This window comes from Manis pentadactyla, chromosome 5, assembly GCF_030020395.1.
Source record: "Manis pentadactyla isolate mManPen7 chromosome 5, mManPen7.hap1, whole genome shotgun sequence".
NCBI classification, from domain to species: Eukaryota; Metazoa; Chordata; class Mammalia; order Pholidota; family Manidae; genus Manis; species Manis pentadactyla.
Window position 1 is genome coordinate 140,768,354 of NC_080023.1, and position 12,260 is coordinate 140,780,613.

Below are 12,260 nucleotides of genomic sequence, written 5' to 3' on the forward strand. Positions count from 1 at the left end.
ACTTGGCCTGCGTGTCAGGGGAGGTGCTGTCGGCCCCAGCGAGCTGGCTGAATAAAGACTTTGCTTGGATTTACATCTCCGTGTCTGTGTGGATTGCTCTCTGGGGAAACCCGGAGTCCTGGACCCTAACAATAGTATGATTCATAGGCTAAAGTGCCCCAGCTAATAAATTAATGGAAAGAAAGTGTAGTAAATAAATTTTTTAAAAGACATTTAGAGTTAGCACAGGCATTGTTACAAAGATGATGGATGGTCTTTTGACAGATGCTTGTTCAAAAGCTTCCACAGTTTATAATTAGTGGTGCAGGTAGACTGAAATTAGGAGATGTACCCCTGGTATATTCTAGAAATACATGAATGGTTTCTTATTAGGACATCTATGTTCTATGCTTTATAAAAAATAATTATGTACAACTGCAGCATCTGTTGCCTCTTTGTTTCTTCATTCTAGATCTAATTTTATTAAGTGTTGGAAAAGGATCAGGACATTTGAAATTGCTGAAACTGTCTGTCCATCAACAAGGATAATATGTGAGACAACAGTGGAAATTTTAGCACTTGCTGTGAGCTCTCTAGCTCAAGTGGCTGATCCATGTCCATGAATGGTCAACAGAATCATTTGGCTTTATCTAGAAGGCCAGAATGGAACTGGCTATAGGAAGCACTGGGACAAAAACTATGACATATTTCAGAGAAATGGCTAAGGAATGTTTCCCTGGTTTTGCTGTAGGAATATTCTAGGCACACTCCACACATAGTTCATAGACATAGCAGGGCTGTACCTTTAAGCCTCACAGCAACTTTGCCAGGAATGTACTACTATTGTCTTTGTTTTGCAGATAGAAAATTAAGACACAAAGATGAGAGGACATATCCATGGTGGCCTAGCAGGAAAGTGGCAGAACCAGGATTTGAACTAGCCAGTCTGACTTCCTGGTTCACACTCTTCACCACTTTGCAGTACTGCTGAGACTCTCTAGACCTGTGTGTTTCCACAACAGGGCCAGGGGATGGGTTATCTCCTCACTGAACGACAGCATTTGTCAACTAGAGGAGACAGATGCACTATCGCCCATGACAAGAGGTGTCTTTAGGATTATAGGAAAACATCCAGGTCAAATTGAAGCAGACACAGAAATTAGCATGCCAAGGGGAACAGGTCGTGTTTCCCAGACTCCAGCAAATTCAGGAGCATTAGTGAGAACCACGTTTCAGGAAGAAGAGAAATGCCTTGAAGGCACTTTATAACCCTTTAAAACTGTGTGTTTGGAAGCCCTTGCTATTACCAACAAGTCAAAGAAACATGTTCAAAATTCCTTTCCAAGATGTGTCTACCTGTATTTTGGGACTAAATCATGCCCTTAGTTCATAATTCACTTATATCAGTTGCAGGGCAAGGAATGGGTAAATTTTGCACCCCGGACCCTCATTAGCACTACTACCTACTGGGCGAGGACTGCCAAAGTCAGCTCTAGTGTGGCTTTCACAGCAAGGGAAGTACAAAGGTAAGGGTGCTGGCTGTAGGCTGAGGCACTGATGCTGAGGGAGGAAATATGACTGAGGATATGCGAGCCAGAGCCTGGGAGTCGGGTTTCCATGATGAGAGCTTCTGGGTTCCCCTGAGGAAAACAGATTTGTCAGAGAAAGCTGGAATGGATATAACATATCTCTCCCTTGGGAATTTAACATTCATTCATTCATTCATTCATTCATTCATTCACTTATATAAGCAAAGTAAGATAATTTTCAGGGAAGACTAGAGGGGTAATATTTCTGATACTCTTGCTCCCCATACCTGGTAACTGTATGTACAGTTGCAGGCCTGAATGAGAAGGAACAAAATCACATAAAAATCAAAATAAGCATTCTGAAGATTAAAGTACAAGCATTAAAAGAATAAATAACTAATTGCTCCCTTCCTTCCTTCCTTCCTCCCTCCCTCTTTCCCTTTCTTCTTTCTTCTCTTTCTTTATTTTTCTCTTTCTTTCTCCCTCCCTCCCTATCTTCCTTTCCTTCCCTCTTTTCCTTTCTTCCCTCCCCTCCCCTTCCCTATCCTCTCTCTCTCTCTCTCTCCTTTCATCAATATATCAACATGCTTTTCTTACACACAAAGGAATGCCTGCCTCCGTTTCCTCCCAAGTCCCACTAGCTTATGTATGGATAAAAGGAATACCCATGAAATATACTGAAATATAATTGATGAAATTGTAAGATATTTAAAGTATACAATGTGATGAATTGATATACGTATACACTGGGAAAGGATTCTCCCATCTAGTTAGTTAACACATCTGTCACCTCACTTACTTACCTTTGTGCAAGTGTGTGTGTGAGAACATCTAAGTTCTACTCTCTCAGCAAATTTGTCATATGATACAGTGCTATCAACTATGGTCCCCTTGTTATACATTTGATCCTCAGACCTTATTCATCTTATAGCTGTAAGCTTGTACCCTTTTACAACCTCTCCCTTTTTTTCCCACCCCCAGACCCTGGTACCCACTATTCTACTCTTTGTTTCTCTGAGTTCTGTTTTATAGATCCCATAAGTAAGTGACATCATACAGCATTTCCTTTCACTGTCTGACTTATTTCACTTAACATAATGCCCTCTAGGTTAATTCATGTTATTGCAAATAACAGGATCTCCTTTTTTTAAGGCTGAATAGTATTTCTGTGTGGGTGAGTATATATGTATATACATCTTTTTTATCTAAACTTAGATTGTTTACATACCTTGACTATTTTGAATAATGCCACAATGAATATGGGAGTATAGATATCTCTTTGAGATAATGGTTTCATGTTCTTTGGATATATATCCAGAAGTGGGATTACTGGGAAGGCAATCTTATTCAGGGGGCTGGGGGCAACTCCCATGATCCTCTAGTCATTCCTGGCATCATTCCACACAAGGTGCCTTGGACATCCCTGTTTCCATAACATCAGCTTCCCAAAAGTTAGCCCATTCTCCAAGCGTCTGAATTACTACACCTTTTTTTGTCCTAGTTTTCCAAAACACTCGATTATAAAACCCAATACCTCGTCACTAAAGAAATAGTGCTCCTTATGTTACTTCTTATCTTTCTTTGTCCAGACAAGTTTTTAAATGAGTCAAACCGTGGTGTTTCTACTATATTTCATCAGGAATAATCTTTGCACCATGGAATTCTTTTTCTGTGCTTGATATTTAGCATGTTTTCATTTGCTCCATTTCATAAGTAACTCATAGATATTGCCAGCTCCCTTGAAGCAAAAGATGGACTGTTACTGATAATTGCCATTTCACTTTAGGGTATAGACACCCTTTCTTTTACATTCAGTAAAACCATTTTACATAATCGGTCTCTGTCCTTGAAACACATCTATCTCCAGGCCTCCTCAAATCAGCATTTTAATCTACCAATAGTTGTCTCAGTTTTCACTCTTGGCAAAGCCTTGAAAAAGCTGTGAAGTAACAACATAAGCAAGGGATTTAATTATTCAGTGCGGTTGGGACTGCCCCATGGATTTCATGTAGATATATAAACAGTGCCAAGAGCATGAGATTCATTTCCATGTGTTTACCTATTGAGCCAAGCCCTCAGTCTTACTAGATAATCGTTTGCTTGTCTCCAACTATTGGGCAAACCATGAAGCTCTATAAAATAACACACATAAATTGTTTCTTCTGCGTGTCATGACTCACATTTCTCCCTATCTCTCTAAACAGAACAAGTTTGGGGGTGGTGGCAGGGGGTGGGGGGTTTACATGAAATAAAATATTTACTTAAAGTCAAGCAGAAATTACTTGTCCACACAAAAGTAGAGAAAGCACATTTCCACCTGGAAGTTTCAAAAGCCCCGTGCTGTTACTGAATACCCTTTCCTACCATGAGGAGCAATACAGAACGAAAATAAGAATAAATCCCTTGGTTGCTAGTCCTAGCATTGAATGACAGAATGAGCAAACATGGAAAGGCAATCCTGGGGCCATGGAGAAAGTACATATGTAAGTAACTTTTGTTATTTTGCTGGTATCAGTTTGTTTCCCTAAAATGAGCAAGGACAAGTTGGGAGATTGGCACATGGATGAGAGGATTTTAAGTAAAACCAGGAGCCAGTGAAAGCAGGATGGGTGAGGTGGCGGTCAGGTGGTGTTCTGGGGCATAGGAGAGTTTGTCATTTATACTCAGAGTCCAGATAAAGGATATAGAAGATGAAATGGCAAGCAAGGAATTTGGTGACCTAAACTCTAGTACATTTTTAAAAGATAAAAATCTTACACAACTCTTCTAGATCTCAAGCAAACTCTGAATCAGCTTTCTTAGGTTAAGGAAATCACCCCTTTGGCCATTATCCTACTTACTGCTAATAACAGAAAGTTTGTTTTCCATGGAAAGACCATTTACCAAGTGGTGTGTCTATAGCAAGACATAGAACTATTCTGAATCTATTTCCCTATCTGTAAGATGAAAATAGTCATTTGGATTAAAGGAGATAAGGATATGAAATTAGCTGGAAACTTACAGAAATGATTATTGTTCGTATATGCGTCATCATTATTGGTTAAGAAGTCCAGAATGACAGTTTTGTTAATTCACTTAAGAGAAACAACTCAGAGTGAAGTAGTGTGGAGGTGAGTGGCTCCAAAGCTTAAGAAGTAATTCTTTTCATCCTCCCCTAATTTGAAGCTTTCTCTGAACCTCCCTCTTCTTCCAAACCCCTGACCTTAGTGGAGAGATGCAGTCGAATGTCTCCAAAGATGAAATATTGAAGACAGGTCAGCAAAGGAGCTGTTAGACTGGCAAACTGCAAGGGAGAGCTTGTTCCAGACACATAGGCCTGAGGGCAGATGAGAGAGAAGAAATGGAACAAAGGAAGCAGTTAGGGACAAGTCCAGGCCCTGCCAAAGGAAGGAGGGGAAGAAAGGGGAAGGCCTGGTGGGTGGAGGCCCCATGGTTCCTCATTCCATCTGAAGACACAGTGAATGAAGGAGCATGCTCATCTCCCTGCAGCCTCTGCTGGTAAAGCACTGCCTCTGTGTAGGGCTCCTTCCTATAATGAAGGTTCCCCATGACAATGACAGATTCCATTTCAATACATGAGGCTTATGTTTCCCTCAGTCCCTTCCCAGCCTTGAGAGCACTTGGGACCATACTTCCAGGTCAGACTTTAATAAACTTAGTTAGGTCCAACACAGTTATTTTCAAGGGGTGAAATGTCTTCCAGCTGCACAGGGGGTGAGTCTGTCCTTGAGTACAAAGATGGCAAAATAAAATAAAAAAAAACAAGTCTTCAGAACCAGGAAAAAAAACAATAGAGCAGAGGAAAAAAAGCTGCATTTGCAAGCCTGCATGTGGCTAAAATTCCCAAGACACACAGCCACAACATTAGTTCATCACTTGAGCACAGAGCTGGGCAGCCACCGGAGACCTAAGCACCAAGACCTCCAAGCACATCCCCATATACAGACTGGAGAGAGCCCTCCTGGGGCCCACCGCTGCTTTACTTTCAACGCATTGTAGCCACATTGCCCACTTACACAAAGACTAGAGGGTGGAGAAAAGGTGAGACACACGCTGGTCAGCCTCTCTCTCTCCCACATGTATCACTATCAGGACCTGCCCCTTCCCCCAACCCTTTCTTCCACGATGAGGATCCAATTTCCTGATGTCCTCGGCAGAGGCAGACTATGGGTCTTACTTCCACATAGTCTCAGGAAACACGTTAATAGTCACTTGGCTCTCACCATATCCCCCTGGAAATCCCCAGGAGTACCTTTGCACAACTAAAATTAAATAGAGGAAATAAAGGTGGTTTTCTTTCAAAATAGGTCATTATTCTTCTTTGTTCTCATAGGTGATGCCAGACTATATCTCTGTCCACAAACATGATTTCACTCCCCTGCAAATCCACCTGCAAGCACAGTCACCTCATTTCCAAGCAATGATTAGCTTTTGGTAAGCAACTCCTACCAAGGATCTCTGTCTGCCACGGTATCATCAATTACACTACCAGGTTCATCCTCAGCTACAACAGTTATATAAAAAGACTTTAAGTCTTTCCCTCAGGATATTTTTATTCCTTGCCTTTTCCTACAGGGTTTGTTCTTTTTTTTTAAGGTGGGACTGACTATATCTCAGTACAGCTAGTTATGAGACCTTAATGGGGATGGGTTCTTATTCTGTCAACAATATTTCCTCCTTTCTCATGGTAGTAAGATTCTGATAATCCTGTGGACACCATCTTGACCTTATTCTTATTCCATGTGACTTGTGGAAGGTATGTGACATAGGTCTGATTAATCAACATGTTCCACACAGAGTCCCTATTATTAGTTCAGGGAAAGCATGTCAATCAGTTAATCTCATTACTTTTGTTGGAAAAACCAACTACTGAGGTTCCTGAAAGGATAAAATGTACTCATAAAGCCATTTTGCCACCATAAAGGGAGAATCTGTTTGAAAATGAAGCCAACACAAAAGGAAACAGAGATGATAGTGGGAGACATAATACTGATGGCATTGTCAATCCCAGATCCAGCTATGCCTGAAGCCAACCTACCTCTGATCCTTTCAGTTCTAAGCCAGTACATCTTCTTCTTGGCTTTATTCTGAGTTAGGTTTTAACCAATCTATGTTAGATTTTCTGTCACTTGCTACCAAATATGTTCTGTTTTAAAATCTTCCCTTCTGCGCCAATGCTTCACCCACTTCTAAGACTTTTTCAGCAATGTTCTCACTTTGCCACTTAAACTTATGCCTGGAAACCATGTGATAGTAATGAAAATGGCCCAGAAGCTAAGACATTCATCACTAGCTGAACGTTAGCTTCCAATACATAGAGGACGTCAGATCACAATGAAAGCACACCGAGTCATTTATGGTATTAATGATCTTTGGGACAACTCCACTTCTCTTCACTCCAGAGACATACAAGGGTCTCATGTGTTCAGATAGATTAGCCAAAAATACAACAGAATAAGACTGTGAAGTTGAGACTACCATAGAAAATACAACCAGTAAATAGGAGCTGAACAAGAAAATGAATATGCTATTAATTGGATCTTTGCAAATCACCACTTGAGTGTTTATTAAGTGTTGGAGTTAAGTTTGATTATAAAGGGTGAAGAATTTCCATGTGGTAAAAGTGAGACTAGGGTAGCCAAGACACAGCTGGAAGTCACACAGATCTGTTCTTGGCTTTCCAATGGGTGTGGAAAGAGCAGACAGAACTAAAAACACAACTGGAACTCTGGCCCGGTTCCTGCATATTAGCATAGAGGGGTGTGCTTTCCATACAGAAAGTGTCATGAAGGAACCAAAAGAAGAAATACTTGGGGAGAAGGGAGAGGGTTGGGGAGGAGTCCTTTTCACTGTAGCTCTTCTCCAATGTCAAGGAGACTGGCTGGCGATCAACAAAGATCCTCTAAGAATGCCTCTATTTCTCGGTTTTTTGGCCAGTTACCCAGAGCAGATGTGGAACGTTTGCTGGGATTAGGAAATATTTTGCATGTGAGAATGTGAATGCTACAATCCTCGACTCAGCCAAGAAGACTTAATAAATGGTGAATTTTTACATCTTCAGGGAGGAGCAACATATTTTTTTAAAAGTGTTGGTTAAAATAAACACCAAATTCCCAATGAGAGACTCCAAACTCTGATGATGTGCAGGACTGATCATTTTATTACTGTGGAAAAGTTTACTCAGATGATGCAGCCCACTTCATCCTATTGTTAATGTTCTCATTCTCACATTATCAATGGCATATGTGTACTCATCCTTTACTGTCTTTTATTGCTTTATTGGATGCACCAGAAATTGTTGACAAAATGTGTCCTTGTTAGCAAATAGTAAATGAAAAAGTGATTTGATGTCATTAAAAAATGACAAGTCTTTTATTTTACAAATAAAACCGAGTTATCACTGGCTAGAAAATTATGGCAAAGTAGGGAACACATTGCATTCTGGTTCCCCATTGCAGCCAGCTGCGTGACCTTCAGTAAGTCACTTTATTTATCTCAGCTTCAGTTTCCTGTTGTGTCAAAGGAGAGAGTTGGACTCAGCGTTTCCCAGAGCATGTGTTGTAGAAACTAGTTCTGTGGGATGTTACTGAATTGTCAAAGCAAAGGTAGGCATTCACTATCAAACAATACAAAGAAAGGCAGTCAAGACAGAAGACATACTGTGTGTGATAGTACAGAGATATGGAAAGCTTTTTACTCATCTGTTCAACAAACATTTATTGAAAAACTTTTGTGCCAGGTGTTGAGTGTGCTACAGCTGGTATTTAGTGGCAAGTAAGGATGGTAAAAAAAATTGGCCTTCAAAGAGTTTATATTCTTATGGAGTTTGATAGACAAGCAGTTAAAATGAAATAAAGTATTGTGAATATTATGATAGAAAAAGAACAGAGGCAACTACAGAATATAGAGGTAAGAAAAGCGAAAGAAGGCTTTTTGGAAGAAGTTATGTTTAAATCTAGAACTAAGGATACATAGATGTGATCCAGGCAAAGATACAGAAGATGAATATTCCAAACAAAAGGACACTGTGGGTAAAAGCATGGGTTAAAAAGAAAATGGTGAGTATGAAAAACTTAAACTTGAAATCCAGTATGGCTGAATTTGGTGTGAGAAGGTAATAACTGAAGCAAATGTACTTGAAGAGGTAAATGGTGGAAGACCATATTGTATCTTAGAAAGACAAAATGGTTTTGATTTCACTATATAGAAAAAAGGGAACAGTAAAGGTTCGAAGCACCTGAGCAAAATGACCATATTATTTTTTTGGAATGGTGGCAGGTCAGCACTGAGATTTCCTGAGAGAAGAGCAAGACCCAGAAGAAGTCTATTAACCGGGAGCCTCTTGCCTCCTGGTTGTGGCCATGGAGGTAGAAAAAAGTGGAAAAAGGTGAATTTTAGAGGTAGAGTTGGAAGGTTTGTACCTGATTAGGGGTTGGCAGTAAACAAGAGGAAAGAATGTTGGCTGACATCTATGTACTCAGTTTGGGTCACAAGGTAGACAGTGGTACCCTAAACCAGAATAGGAATTACAGGACAAGAAGGAGGAGAAGAAAAAGGAAATTGACAAAAGAAGTTGAGCTTTGTTTGGGGCCTGATTGGACACTTAAATGAATGTATTTGTACACACCAGTCTAGAACATGAGGGAATGGACTGAAGTCTGAATATAAATTTTAATGTCTAGTTCACAGATATCCGTGAAGACTTGGAGTCGTTGAGATCCCTCAGAGTCTGTGAGGAGTAAAAGCAGAAGAAAAAGATAAGCTACAATGAAATCATGTTTTATTTTTAACAAAAATTTTTAACCAGCATTGTTTATAAACAACACTGAGGGAGCAAGCATATGAAACAATATCAGCAAAAAGGACAGAGAAGGGAAGGCGGAAAAGTAGAATTAATTTTCAGTTATTAGTGATGTGATAGGGATGTTCAAGTAAAATAGACAAGATGGTATTTGGTTGAAGCTTCTTTATGATATCCATGCAAATGTTCTGGTATTAGAAAAAAAATTATCTAAATTCTAACCCTGGAACATAGTCATTATTTATCTTTAAGGATTTTTCTGAAGTACTGGTAATCTCAAATAATGAATTAGTTTTAAAACCATTTTGTTTCTAATTCTTGAATAAAGTGATGGAGACACATGTATAATTCCACCTTGTTGACCTAAGTAAATGAAATACATAGATTTTCTATGAAATTTATCATGGCCTACACTGCAAAAACACCTTTCGAATGTAAAAAATGCAACTGCATATAAACACCGTGGAAATGGACTCATCATTTTGTGCCATCTCCCAGCCTCCTCCCCACTTGGCTGTATGAATAGCAACCTGGAAGCTGGCTGAACGACTAAGTAAAGCAATCATAGTTAATCCAAAGAACAAATCAATACATCCAGAAATTTTTTAAAAAAACAAACACACACATGTATAAAGACAAAATACTGAGATTTTCCCCCCAAAGTGTTGAACATACTCAATTTCACTGTGGACATAACAATGAGTTTCCAAATTTTGGAACCCACTGGACCCTCAGCCTGTCTAATTTTCTGACTAAGCTACAGTCTTCTGGAGTTGATTTCTTCAGTGGCTGGTGAAGCATGACTCTTTTTTTTTATAAGCTTTTCTTAAAACAACATTTTGATGAGCTAAGCATAAATTAATCAGAAACATATGGATTAAATTGACTCCAAAGTACATATGGGTTTAAAAAATAAGAAAAGTACTTGGGGCAAAAACACACTGAGGGTTTTATAGGCCCAATATGTTAGAACACCACAGCAAGAGGATTCCAAAACATGACCTTCCCTTATCTCTCTGTCATGCTCAGCAAAGTCTTTGTTATAGTCTCACAGAAAAAGGAAGTCAAGAAATAGATGAGCACCATGAGATTCCTGGGCTTTACAACCCATATTCCAAGGCCAGACACTATGGTTTCAGTCTGTCTGGCTGCTGTCTCTTTAAAGGAAAGTGGGGCACACTTAGCTTCTGGGACACTGGGGCCTATCACCGCATCTCTAGGTTGATTCTCTCCTTTGAAGACAAAATGTTCTCACTTCCCACTTCTTCTCCCATATAATTTGTTATTACCTCCAAATCAAACTGTAAATATAATGAAGTTCTTATCTCTCCTCACTTCCTCACCCTCTAGTCTTCCAGACACAAAATTCTGGGGGCGGGGTACACTTTGACTTCTTTTTCCTCTTAATTCCTTACATCCCATCAGTCATCAGGTCCTGCCAAACTGTCCTTTGAAATCCGTAGCCTCTGCATTCTGACTGCTACCACCCTCATCCAGCCCCTCATCACCTCACACCTGGATTACAAGAGCCTCTAAACTGACCTTCCTGACTCCTCCTAACCTCTAGGCCGCCCAGTACACTGCCATCAGCCTCATCTTCTTTAGCCCATGCTCCTCATCCAATCACCCTTCCTCTTCTCCTCTTTTGCTCTTACTCCATGTCATATGTAAACTCTCCTGCTGCCTGACTCCCAGGGTTCCTCTTAACATGGATATACCTGATCTTTCCAAGCGTGTTTTCCATTATTGTTCAATAAAGTTGCCTTCCAAAGCTGGGCATCAGCTCTATGATTACATTCGGTTTGCATTCCAGTTCATTTTCCCCCAAATCATTCGTGACTACTAATTTCCTTACTTTAATTTACTCTTCTTCTACATTTTTATGGCATGGTATCTCTATCACATAATGTGGACAACCTCACTAAGGTTTATTTAAGTGGATACCTGAAGGACAAAAAGGACTTAGCCTCACCAACAGTGCAGGGAGACAGCTTGTGCAAAAACCCTGTGACGCCCTGTGGGCAGGGAAAGGGGGAGGAACAACTTTGTGTGTCTGACAAATTTCAAATAAATAAACTGGGTTTAAGCCATTGTAGCTGACACGTAGCTTAAAAGAAGGAAAAGGGTGTGAGATGAAGCTGGGCAACAGTCAAAGGCCAGATCATGGACGGCCTTGGTAGCTATGCTAAGGAGTAGATTTTATTCTAAATTCAAGCTGCTGTAAGGTCATTTCCTGGAAAATAACTTCCCTGTGAAGAATGAATAACAGTAAGAATACCAGTATTAAGATTATTTCAATGAAATAGATGAGAAAGGTGTGTGGGTAAAATTGCAGTATTTCCAGAATCTCTTGCCTGGCTTCAGTGCATCTGGATATCAACAGGTGTTTCCAAGGGGTGGAGAGCAGTGGTCCATCTCCATATCAATAGGCAATTACAAGGGCAATGCCAGGGCTTATCTGGACCACAGAGGTTGGGTGGAGCTCTCTAAAAGAGAGAGAGAGAGAGAGAGAGAGAGAGACAAGACCATTGCTTGCAAGCAATTAATGGTTTCTCCCACTTTATTTCTCCCTTTGACTGATTCCGGTTTCAGAGGTATTTTGCCCTGGGATTCCCTGCCCCCAGAGTTACAGGTGGCTCAGATTTGGTCAAAGCAATGAAGTCAGAGAATTTCAAAAGAACATCCTGGAAGGAGAATTGGCAGGATGTATTCATAAAGTGGATATGAGATACATGAGAAAATGACAAATCAAGGATGATTTCTATATTTCAGGCTTAAGGAACTGAGTACATTTCCTAAAATAAAGAGGATGGTGAGTAAAATAGAAAAGGTCTACTAAATCAAGATTTTAGTTTTGACTTAGCTCCAGGCAAAAATGGAATAAGTAGTTTTGGCCCATCTCCACTTCCTTGAAAACAACAAAAAGAGCTAGAGAAAATAGTTTCAAATCT

General features: G+C 40.0%; 1 long non-coding RNA gene across 1 annotated transcript; it reads left to right on the forward strand.

Annotated features, from left to right (window-relative positions):
* The first annotated feature begins 3,807 nt into the window (after nucleotides 1–3,807).
* Nucleotides 3,808–7,826, forward strand: LOC118907512 (uncharacterized). Its single transcript, XR_005022829.2, has 3 exons — nucleotides 3,808–3,991; nucleotides 5,842–5,942; nucleotides 7,446–7,826. It is a non-coding gene; the product is annotated as an uncharacterized LOC118907512 (long non-coding RNA).
* The last annotated feature ends 4,434 nt before the right edge of the window (nucleotides 7,827–12,260 follow it).